Here is a 13,130-nt window from a genome sequence, read left to right as displayed (position 1 = left end):
CCCACAACAGCGCGTAAACCAATTAAAACTCGACCCCGCCCTCGCGGCATTCTGGGAAGTAGTCCCCGGAAACTACTACGAGTCAGATTCTATCGAGAGTCTGCTCATATCGTTGAACACCTTCAACGACAACCGCCCCTACGCGAAGATAAAAATATTCGGAATCCCATCGCAGGGACTTCTAGACTCGGGTAGCCAGCTTACCCTGATAAGCAAAGGCATATATTCTAAATTTTCTAAAGTTAAGTTGAACTCGTTATCCTGTCCCATAACCGTGCGGTCAGCAAACGGTTCAAGTTTGAACGTACTAGGTCAACTAGACGTCCCCTATCATTTCGCGAATCGTGATAAAATAATACCCACTCTGGTCATTGACAAATTAACGGTACCATGTATATTAGGCATGGATTTCTGGAACAAGTTCCAAATAAGACCTACCGTACAAAATTGTGCCGTAGTTGAAACCATCCGATCGTCAGAGGAGCCGCCAAAGACATGCTCTCTGTCGCTGGAGGAATTAAACCAACTTGATTCAATCAAAAGCATATTTAAAATCGCTAACTCGAATGAGATCCCCATGACGCACCTTACTGAACACCACATCGAGATAGCCGACGAGTGGAAAGGGAAGCCACCGGTTCGGCAGTATCCCTACACTCTGTCCCCAAAGGTACACGAAAAAGTATCACAGGAGTTGAAACGCATGCTCGGATTGGGAATCATCGAGAGAGCCAGTTCAGATTGGTCCTCAAATGTGGTCCCTGTCATTAAACCATCGGGCAAGGTACGACTCTGTTTAGATGCCAGAAAAATTAACGAGAGGACAGTCCCCGACGCATATCCACTGGCACACCCCGGCCGTATTTTGGGACTGTTACCCAAAGCCCGGTACCTGAGCACAATAGACTTGTCGGAAGCTTTCCTCCAAATTCCATTGGAGAAAGCTTCTCGGCGTTTTACGGCGTTTAGTGTCCAAGGCCGAGGGATGTTCCAATTTTGCCGCCTTCCATTTGGTCTTAGAAACAGTGCCCAAGAATTATCCCGCCTCATGGACAAGATCTTAGGACATGGTGAGCTGGAGCCGAACGTCTTCGTTTACCTTGATGATATCATCATTGTAACGGAGACGTTCGAGCACCATACTCAGCTGCTTCGAGAAGTAGCGTCAAGATTGACTCAGGCCAACCTTGCAATCAATTTAGAAAAATCCAAGTTCGGGGTACCAGAACTTCCATTTTTGGGGTACCTGCTTTCCACTGAGGGGCTTCGAGCGGACCCTGAGAAAATCAGAGCAGTGATTGACTATGAAAGACCAATAACGATAACGAAACTTCGCCGCTTTCTTGGCATCGCAAATTACTATCGCCGCTTCATCAGCGATTTCAGCGGAATCACGGCACCGTTATCCGACCTTTTGAAAACCAAATCTAAAGTCTTGGGGTGGTCAGATGAAGCAGAGGAAGCCTTTAACGCTATTAAAGAAAGACTGGTTACAGCTCCAATTCTTACCTCTCCGAACTTCGATCAAGAATTTCAAATACAGACAGACGCGAGCGATGTCGCGGTGGCTGGGGTTTTGACGCAAACGCAGGAGGGCGAGGAGAGGGTAGTGGCTTACTTCTCACACAAGTTGTCTTCCGCCCAAAAGAACTACCACGCCTGCGGAAAGGAAGCCCTAGCTGCCCTGCTGTCAATCGAAGCTTTCCGAGGATACGTTGAGGGGTCTCATTTCCAACTCATAACCGACTCATCAGCTTTGACCCACTTGATGACCGCAAAGTGGAAGACAGCATCGCGTTGCAGTAGGTGGTGTTTGCAATTGCAACAGTATAACATGACGATAGTCCACCGGAAGGGAAAAGAAAACACCGTCCCCGATGCTCTCTCCCGCAGCGTGCTGGCGTTGACTAAAGCTTCGCCCGACGACTGGTACGATGAGATCGTAGCTAAAGTAGTTGACAATCCTGATGATTATGTAGACTTCCGCTTGGAACATGACGTCCTTTTTAAATATGTTGCGGGGAAGGAGGAACCGCGGGACACCCAATACGATTGGAAGAAAGTCCCACCTCCACACGAGAGGCTACAAATCATTCAGGATGGCCACGACAACGCGATGCACTTAGGATTTGAAAAAACTCTTTCGCGTATAAGGAAGCATTATTTCTGGCCGAAAATGACTTCGGAAATACGAAACCACGTCTCTCGCTGCACAGTTTGTAAAGAATCCAAAGCACCAAACATAGCTTGCACTCCTCAGATGGGCGAGCAGAGGCTTACCAGACATCCCTGGCAAATAATTGCCTTGGATTTTATCGGTCCTCTCCCGAGGAGCCGAAAACAGAATCAGTATATTCTGTCGGTATTAGATCTCCATAGTAAGTGGGTTATGTTGCTTCCTTTCCGTAAAATAGATAGCGAGAAGTTTTGTGGCATTCTTCGCGACCAATGGTTTTATAGAAACTCGGTACCAGAGATAATAATAACAGATAACGCCACTTGTTTCTTATCCAAACAGTTTAAAGCCCTCTCGGATAAGTTCGGAGTACGACATTGGCTGAACGCAAAGTATCACTCTCAGGCGAATCCTGTGGAGCGGTTGAATCGTACAGTCAATGCCGCAATCCGAACTTATGCCAGGCAGGACCAGAGACTCTGGGACACGAAGCTGGCAGAGATAGAAACAGTTTTGAATTCCACTGTACACTCCGCCACTGAAGTAAGTCCTTTCTTTGCCACCCATGGTTACGAAATTCGATTGAATGGTTCAGAGCACGATTCGTTGCTGAACACCGATCAAGATACGCAACTTGAAAACCGTCGTCAGGAACTGTTCGATAAAATAAACGATCTGGTGAAGCGCAACCTTGAAAAAGCACATGAAGAATCGAAAAAACGGTACACACTTCGTCACCGAAGGTTCGCCCCCAGCTTCAAAGTAGGTCAGATGGTTTATCACAAAAACATGAAACCTTCCTGCGCACTCGAACATTATAATGCGAAGTATGGGCCCCAGTATTTGCCTGCTACAATAATTGCGAAAAAGGGCTCTTCGTCGTACGAGATTCAGGATTTAGAGGGAAAAGCTTTGGGTGTTTGGCCAGCTGAACACCTCAAACCAGCATAAGTCTTCATCCCTGATGTTTCTGCTCCAATTGAAATTTCTTTCGGTGAAGAAATAATCCAAAAGTCGTTTCTCATTCATCCTTTATTGGTTATCATAGATCCACAGAAACTGAGACTGCTGCAGCCGTAGCACCAATCCACCCACGCCTGAAAGAAAGCAATAACGGTAGTAGAAGCGTTAGTTCGGAGAAATTTTATGGCAAATAGCTAGAACTCACCCATGTCAGTAATTCAAGGAGCTGCTGGCAAAACATAATTTCGTCCAAAAGAACAAAATTATTAGATCCGCAATAATAAAAGTTGTGGTCCGATGTAATGTTTTGGTTTTTTTATCACCTTGCTTTATGCCTCCTTATGCGTATTTTGACAGCTCTTTCTCTCTCTGGTTCGTAGCGTCGCGAAGCCGGTCTGACAGTAGAATGAAGCGACGCGTATCTTTCGCGCAGTCAGAAAAATGGAATCATTTTTGAAAAAGAGTTATTTTTAATGAAGTAGGAAAACGATATTTGAATTAAATTTTGCTAAATGAAAATTGCTAATTAATTAAACTTAAGCATATCGTAAAAATAATTATGCAGTTATTCATAAGAAACTGAAGAAGTCTTATCAGGACCTATTTGCGCAAATAGGTTTAATGATTCATGAATACTTTAGATAAAATCCAGCTGGTAGATTAATGTAGAATAAGTGCACTTCAAATTCATAGATTAAACTAGTAATAACTTAACGTAATGCATTAGTTTAAAATTCACGTTTCTAGATTAAATTACTATCTAAAGGAGGAAGTATTATATTGATGTTGCTATAACAACCTATCAAGGTTGATTAAAATAAAGGTTCGATAGCTTCAGAGTTAAGTAAAGCCTGGGATCTTTAAATGGTAAAAGGATAGACTAGAACGTTGGGATCCGGACGAATGCCTCAGATGGATGATCAAAATTTAAATGAGCGACTCAATGGTCATGAAAGCGAGTACAGAAAAAAAATACTTTGTATTTTTTTTCCTGGAGGAGGGGATGATTGTTACGGACTAGCCGTTACAATTAAAACATTTAAATGTGGACCTTCATGCGCAGGGGCCTCGGGTGGATTTGAATTGTATAACGGTTAGAAGCAGTTAGTAAAAATTCCCAGGTCCCTCGTCCTAACCAATGTCCCCCATCCCTCATCTGTCAAAACTCGGCGACAACATCATCATTCAACCGGAATACTGGCAACCCTTCCTCGATGACGTTTCCGGAGCGATCGAGAAGAGGCGCCGAAAGAATAGGGGCTATTGAAGTCGTGGTCGTCGATCTGCTCGGACGTGCAAATTCGTCCGTCGGTCCATCTCTTCCAAACAACCACGTGGAAGTCCAAGGCACCCGTCATTTTTAAGTACCAGCAGCCTTCGTGCCACCGAATAAAGGCTCCGTCCTCAGACCAGTCTGGTCTCCGAGGGCCTCTCTGGAAGACAGCCGGTAGGCCCAGCCATCCAACGGCCTCACCCGGTCCAAGCTCCAAGGACCCTACGACCATCACGAAGTCTCGCATCACCAGAGTCGTTGCTCCGAAGGTCCGGGCTATCACCCTGCCCCTAGTTCCGGCGCTGCAGACCGTGGAGGTAAGCTTGGCGCGCCTTCGACCGAGTCATCGGGAGGAGGAACTACCCTACAATCCCGATAGATCCGGCAGTGCATTACCGGTCGGGAGAGTAGGGCGCGCTGGTAGTTCGGCCTCGGAAAGGACTCTCCGTGGCGTAGGTATCACCACGTGCGTCCATGGACAAGACATTCCCCGGGAAGACCACACGACCATCATCCAAGACCCAACAGCTAGCCGTCAACCTTCATGGCCATCGACATCGCCCGGGATCCCGTCTACGCCGGCAAGTAAAGTCTTTTATGTAAATGGGCCCCAACGTTCCCTTACCCTGAACCCCTCCCCTTAAAATGTTAATAAATTGTTAAAAATGTATTCGTCACTTGTTTAGTATACGTCCGAAAACCCCTTGTGCATTGGTTCTAGTTCCGCCAGTTTGCTTGCCCCTTCCTCCCCAGGTCGTTTGTCCACTCCCCAGCAAGTGAAGCCGACCCTGAGGTAACGAGTGACTGAGCTAGCCGTCGTAACAATATCTACACGACAATTATAAAACCTGTTTAAAAAATCAAAACCGATTTAAAGAAAATTTTATCTTCCGTGTATATAGCGGTTTTGAAATCCGCTATAAAGCAATTTTAAAACCTCGCTATAAAACCCTGTCAGATTGCCATAAAACGTCAAATGTCAACTAGCTGATTTGAAGAAGAAGAATAAGAAGAAGAAAGAAAAACAAATAAAAACAGCATAGAATTTTTCGTTCGATTTCTACTATCAAAAGGTAAATTTTTCATGTCTTGAAAATCCGTATCTTGTAGTTAATATATACACTTTTTGAACTTTCAGTAGATCATTTCCGGAAATATGCAGACGTGCATCCCACCGGAAAACTGTGTAACCAACCCGAAAACCGTGAAACCAACCGGAAAACCGCTGGTGCCGTCTTATGGGGTGTCGCAGCTGTGGTTGGGCACCGGAAGATGGTTTATGTACCGGAAGATGGTTCCTTTGTCGATCAAAATACCCGGAGGAAACATCGAATTAGGTGTGGGAGCTGCTGCATAGGTGTGAAGATGGAAACCGAAATTTTCCACCTACACACAATCCCCCAAAGAGAATCTGCTACTGATTTCTACGAGGTAATCCGAATTACAATGTGTGTCAATAAGTGAGCCATATGAATTGATTGCCAATAAATAGTGAATCAAACATAGTTTTTTTTTTTTATTATTTGATGGAATCTGAATTTTTAAAAGAAAAATTGTCTCGTTCATTGTTTCGAGACAAGCTGAAAGTGTTTAAATAATTTCTGAAAGTCTTATAGGTGTTCGGTATAAAACGCCATTTTTTTTTTTGTAATTTAAAAAAAAATCGCTTGAAATTTATATGCATGAAGCATTATTTTTCATAAAAAATTAGAATTAACATTCTATGCGCACAAACATTGTTTAAAATAAACATAAATGTACAACATGAGCTTCTACAAAGTAATTGAAATATATTTTGGATGATTATGAATATAAATTTCAGAATTAAGGTCTTTTATTTTGCAAAACTAGACTGGCCCACGTATTTTATACGAGTTTCCCGAAAAATCAACCGATAATTTTCGAAGCGCATAAAATTTCTGCAAGTAAAAGTAGTAAAAACATATAAGATCATGATTTTTTCTTTGGTTTGATTGTATGATTGGTTCTTGTGTACATTTTTATTCTTGGCCAGATGTAACCATTTTCTTTTATATGTCACTCGGCAAGAATATTTTTTCTGAATCAATTCCATTTTAAAACCGCTGATCGAAAAATAAACATACACGCAAACAATTGTTCACTCAAAAAAAAAATTGACATCTTGAATATGCTCTTGGCGAGGTTTTATTAGGTACTTCAAATGTGTTCTTCAGAACCTCCTGTAGGTGGGCCTTTTTACACTGATAAGTGTTTTATAGATGTTTTAATGCAGTTTATAAAGTTTGACGATGTTTTATAACGAAGTTTTCAAGCGGGCTTGCAGATAAGTATAAAACTAAAATTGTTACTTGGGTTCCCCTTTACATAGTTAATTATTATTCTTTCTTATACATTTGTATTTCACTTTAATCATTTCTTACAAAATTAATTCTATATTTTAAACTTGTTTTTAAAAATATTCATAATCTGAATTTGTTGTTTTAGATTGCTTATTTCTTTTAGATCTTCTCAACACTATATTTCCAGAATCAGTCGCCTTTCTTTTGCGTTTCATTCGTTTTTCATCCTTGGGCTCAGGAAATCCTAAGAACTCCTCATCACTGCTCAACCCTGGCGGTGATTCAGCAGGATTGTCAATCGACTTAAAACGAACGTTTGGCCTAGTCGAATCTTCTTGATGGACCGGCATCCGGATCTGTGTACGATGGGCCATTATAGGAACGCTTCCAACTTGTACCTGGAAGGTGTTAAGAGAAAACCTTTTAATAAAAATCGCCTTAAGCCATCTGGCGTCATTTTTAGGATTAGAGTTTTTATACCATATAGCATCCCCTTCGTTTAGTTTATTGAAAGGGTCTACTTGACCTCTTTCCCCTTTTTTATTTTCAGCAACTTTTGCTGAAGCTTGCGTCATAGATTGTTTGTAATTTGATCTAGGATTTAATAGATCTATCATTGTTTTAGGTTTGAATGAAAAAACTTTTTCGGATGGAAACTCTCCATCCTTTGTCGATATGTTCCTGTAGTTGAATAAAAATAAATTTATTTGATCCTCCAAACAGAGTTCTGCATATTCAGGATCTAGTAGAAACTTTTTAAGAACATCCTTTGCCGTTCTAACCAATCTCTCTGCCTGTCCATTACTTGAAGGATTGTATGGAGGACTTTTAAGAACTTTTATGCCTTGTTTTTCTAGAAAATCAACGAAGCTGTGTGAATTAAATGGAGGTCCGCCATCAGACACCAAAACATCAGGAAGACCAAACCTTGCAAAATATTCCACCAATCTTTTAAGTACTTTTCCGCTATCTGCTCCTTTTTTCATCCATACAATTTCCAACCATTTCGAAAAACTGTCAATTATTAACAAAAATGTATGATTGAAAAGATGAAAAAAATCTATGTGTATCCTGCTAAACGGTCTTGTTGTAGGTGTCCATTCAGACAGAATTTTCTGCCTGGGTACCGGTAGTCTACTGCAACAAACATCGCAAGTTGATACATATTTTTCAATATCTGTATTTATACCAAACCAATAGACAGTGCGTCTAGCTAATTGCTTCATTTTAACAATCCCTGCATGGTTGGCATGTAGAAGCCTTAATACATTACGCTGTAACAACTGCGGTATAACAACTCTGTCTTTGTAAAGAAGACAATCGTCAACTATTTCTATTTCATGCTGATTTGAGAATACGTCAACAAAACGCTTTTCCAATTTCTTTGGCCAACCGTTTCGCAGGAAAAAGATCACATCTTGTATGGAATTTATCGTTCTAGTTTCATTAGCAACTTTATTTGCATCGTACGGAACGTCTTTACTGAAATTTATACTCCGTATAACCTCGACATCAATATCTGATGGCACCATTTGCTGCAATGGAAAACGCGAACAAAAATCAGCGTTTCCCATTTTGAAGAAGGTCTGTACATAATTTCAAAATCATATATTGAAACTTCCAAAATATAACGTTGTAATCTTGTAGCAAATATCGAATTCTGACCAGCTTTACCAAAAATGCCAACCAATGGTTTGTGGTCTGTGTATACAATAAACTGTTGACCATACAAATATTTGTGGATTTTTTTTATAGTGCATACCAATGCTAAGGCCTCCAGGTGCGAGTATAGGGTAACGTTTCTGAGCTTCATTTAAAGTAAAAGATGTAAAAGAAATAGGCTTTTCTACTCCATCAACAATATGAGCAATAACTCCACCTAAACCATATCCAGACGCATCTGATACTACAACAATAGGTTTATTTGGATCATAAAATTCCAAAAAATTTGTAGCTATCAGAGCTTGTTTACTTTCTTGGAAAGCTTCAGCACAACTTGAATCCCAGATAAACTTTACATTATTTCTCAAAAGATTGTAAAGACAATATAATTTTGTAGATAGGTTTATATGAATCTATGATAATAATTGATCAGTCCCAGAAAAGATTTAAGTTCAGTCACATTTGTTGGTGGTTTGGAATTTTGTATAGTTGATATTTTATCAGAGCACGGTAATAACCCATTTTCACTTATAACGTGCCCTAAATAGTTCAATTTGGTAACGAGAAATTTACATTTTTCCCAATTGACTTTCACATTAGCTTCGTTCAGCTTGTCTAAAACCAAAAACAGTTTCTGTTTGCATACTTCGAGGCTAGAACCGCTTATCAAAACGTCGTCCAAATAAACAAACACACCTTCAATTCCTGCTAAGATTTTTTCCATAATTTCTTGGAAAATCGAACTACTGGAAGATGCCCCTTGAGGTAGTCTGTTATATTCAAATAAACCTTTGTGTGTATTGATAACCATGAATTTTCTTGATTTTTTTGATAAGGATAGTTGGGTGTATGCTCCTTCTAAATCCAACGTACAAAAAAATTTAGAACCCGCCAATTTAGCAAATAAGTCCTGTGCAGTTGGTAGACTACTATTACTACTATTACTATTGGAGATGCCCATTGGCTAGTTTTTATAGGTGTTATTACTTTTTCTTTTTCTAATTTATCCAAATATTGTCCAACTTTTTCTCTTAGCCTGTATGGAACTTCATAGGCTTTTTTGAAAATAGGGTTGTCAGATTTTAATACGAGATCAGCTTCGAACCCTTTTATGGGAGTGGAAAAATCCTTAATGAACACGTTGCTAAATTTTTGTTTCAAATCTGATATAATTTTATCCCTATCTTCTTGTATCACTCTTTGAATAGTAATTTTACTAGTAAATGTTTCTCTCCAATTAGGTATGAAAATATCCAACCATGATCTACCTAAAAGAGGCAAGAAATTGTTGCTGCAATTAAGTACTACTAATTTCAATTTAGCTAATATACCCATGTATTGTACGTTCACTGTAGCTTCCCCTTCAATCAAAAGTTTTCCACCGTTTACAACTATAAGCTGTTTAGATGATTTCTTTAAAGGAACAGAAAATAACCCATAATATTGCTTTTTCCCAATTACCGACACCGACGACCCACAATCTATTTCCATTTGCATATTTTTCCCTTCTATAAGGACATTTACCAAACAAGGATCATTAACTCTATTAATGGACGTCACATTTAAGCATTGAAGATCACCTGTATCCGAGTCACTATCCGAGTCAGATTTCGCAGCTCTCAAACGGTTTAGCATCTCGCTCAATTGTTTATCCGTAGATGATCTCAATTTTTCCGGTTCTACAGCATCCGCATATTTTACCGCATCCCTTTTCGCGTTTTTCAATTCGAAGCATTTGTGTACCAGATGTCCCTTTCTGTTACAATATGTACAGGTAATACGGTCATAATCTGGTCTGCGTTGTCCCGAAAATCGTTTTTTATCAATTGGTTGATCATACCGTCGCTTAAAATTGTTAGAACTATGCCCGTAATTTCTATCTGAGCGATAAGGTTCACGCGTTGGTCTAACACCTAACCGGCTTTTAATAGGTACACGCATGGCCCCGACTACTCCAACTGCAGCTGTTTGAGCTTGACTTTGCTCCATCATTTTTGTATGTTTTCTGGCTAATTCGTAACCCGCAATGATCTTTTCTGCTACACTCAATGTTAAAACCGGCTCTTTGATGAGTAATTGTTTTAAAGGAATGTCTGTTACCCCAAATAATAGCCGATCGCGAATTGTCTTTTCTTTACCTTCAAAATTACAAAATTCAGCCATCAATTTAAGGGATAAAAGATAATCCTCGGCTGATTCACCGGGCTCTTGGAAACGACCGCTGAATGCCAAACGTTGTGATACTTCATCGTCAACTTTATCGATTCGCGTTTTTAATGCAGTTACTATTTGCTCATAACGAGCCTCCGTCAAAGCACCCGGCCCCGGAAAAAGTAGCTTTAATTCAGTAAAGATGTAAGGTCCAGCTAAAGTTATAAAATGAGCTTTTTTATCTTCATCCGAGATTTTATTAATCATAAAGCAATACCCCAATCTTTCAACCCAATCCGAGAAAGACGTTCCTCGTCTGTAAGGTTCTATCGAGGTTGCCAAATTAGAACTCAAAGTTTGTCGCGATTCAGTCATTGTCTAAATTTTATAACAGAGTTTTGTTCAATAAATCGACTGAATGCAATGAAATTCAAAAAAAATCTTCAAAAAAATGAAAATTAAGCGGCTTACCTTTTAGCAGGATAAATTAATATCAATAATAGTGCCTGCAAAATACACCACTGGACGCACCGTTGGCCACTCAGCACAAAAGCACTCCTTTTGGTTTGTAAACAAACCCTTAATTTTCTCCCGCGTATCGTCGAACTATTCTCAACGGCTCTCACTCAACCACAAGGAACTCTTGAATAGATGAACTCCTCCACTTGGATGGACACTCGAGTTCAGATGAATGCTTGCAACTCACTCTCCAGCACTTTCCTGGTAAGCAAGTGAGTTACCTCTACACCGCAGATCTAAAACGAAACCAAAAAATAATAAGATGTAATAAGATGAAACTAAAATTTCTGAAACTTATTGTTCTTTCACAATGGTACAATTCGATCAACACATTCTTTTCGTTACAATTGTAATCGTAAAAGGATTCAAAATGGAGTTAACTCTTTCTTATTTTCACCAATTTTTGATTAAAATACACAGCTTTTCCGTCGTTAAAATTTGATTTTTATACTTCGCCAATCAGCAGTAATGATGTAAGCAATTGCTTGATTCTTTAAACACTTTTTCACACTTAGGAATTTTCCTACTTACTGCTTCTGTGAGGTGAATTCCAAAAAAAAATATCGCCAATTAGCTTCACTTAATTAGTTTCACTTTTTCCGAACAGCAGTTGCTGTTAAACTTCGCAAAAAAAATAATCCACCACATACGGAGTCACTAGACTTAGATTTTTCCTCGTCGCCAGTTGAAATATTTAAGATCTTCCGAATTAGGATAAGTAAAAAAACACTTGTTGATGATCAGAGTTATCAAAAGGCAATGACCTGCATCACCTCTCTGTTTATTCTTCTTTTTTCGATCTTCTCTGTTTTAAGGCAGTGTGCCCAGTTGGACACAACACTCTGATTAATGGTGCTCATACTGCCTCTGGGGGGCTGGTTTTCAGCTTTTAGCAAAATTTTTCAAAAAGCATTTTTTAACGTTTTCATCTAGTTTTTCACGTTTCAGCCCGTTAGGGAATAGGCTTTTCAAGTGTCTGAACACGAAACAATAATGTACCCTCCATATTATAGCTATTTTCTATGGTTAAATAACCGTTTTCCTTAAGGTGGCCATTATGCCCCCATCTCCCCTAAGATTTGTTCAATTTCATGTAATGACATCATTCCATACAACGCCAAGAATATGAAGAAAAATTGGGTTTATCTTCTTTTTTTGTTTATCCATGTTGAAAATGCCTATTTGAATTGTTTTGAAGTGCAAAATTGCCAATTTGATAAATTTATGACGTTATAAAAGATTTTTTTTATTAGAAAAGTCTGCTACCGAGCATGCTTAGAAAATAGAGCAATTGCTTGGAGATTTGTCGAGCAGTGGCTTCAGATTTGGGCTTTATTCATACCAAACTAGCTTGTTCTAAAAGTAAAAGATTCTGTCAGAGAAAACAGCTGTCAAAACAAGCTTTATTCATAGCAACCGAAGCAATTGCTTCAAGTGACTACTCGACTGCACGATTTGATTTAGCAAAAGCAATTGCTAGGTTTTTTTCATACCACCTTCTAACCGAGCCATACAAATTCTAGCGTAACATTTCAAAAGGGCGAAACTAGCAGTTTGCTCGAAACGAGAAAAACGCGTTTGAAAATTCGGAACACCTATTTAAATCCTATTTAAAAAATCGACCACTTTTTGTTCAACAACATTTAAAAATGTGCATTATATTCCCTTATTGTTCGATGGTTATCAAGAATTTTAACTTTTTTCGCTTCATTTCAGAGATTTTCGAGTTTCGCCCTTTTATTGTTTTCGATTCCAGTTACGCTTGCAAGTTTCGCCCAATTGATCGGCCGTTTTTGTTTTGGTTTTGAAGTTTCGCCCATTCGTCTTACACGCAAAAACTAATTAGGCCGTTTTTTCACACACGGTCAACTCAGTTACGCCTATTGGCCCTACACGAATAGAAAAATTCACTCCATTTTGAATAGGCGTAACTTCACGTTCCAACGAAAATGCATCAACAGGAAGTTTCGCCCAATTGAATTTTATCAATTTTTTGAAAGTTTTAAGTAATTTTAAAATGAAACCTCGTTTAATAGGTAAAGTGCAACCGCGTGCATCCGGAATG

The sequence above is a fragment of the Uranotaenia lowii genome, unplaced genomic scaffold (assembly GCF_029784155.1).
Source record: "Uranotaenia lowii strain MFRU-FL unplaced genomic scaffold, ASM2978415v1 HiC_scaffold_355, whole genome shotgun sequence".
Lineage (NCBI taxonomy): Eukaryota > Metazoa > Arthropoda > Insecta > Diptera > Culicidae > Uranotaenia > Uranotaenia lowii.
The sequence above is the reverse complement of the archived record's forward strand: the minus strand, read 5'-3'. Positions refer to the sequence as shown.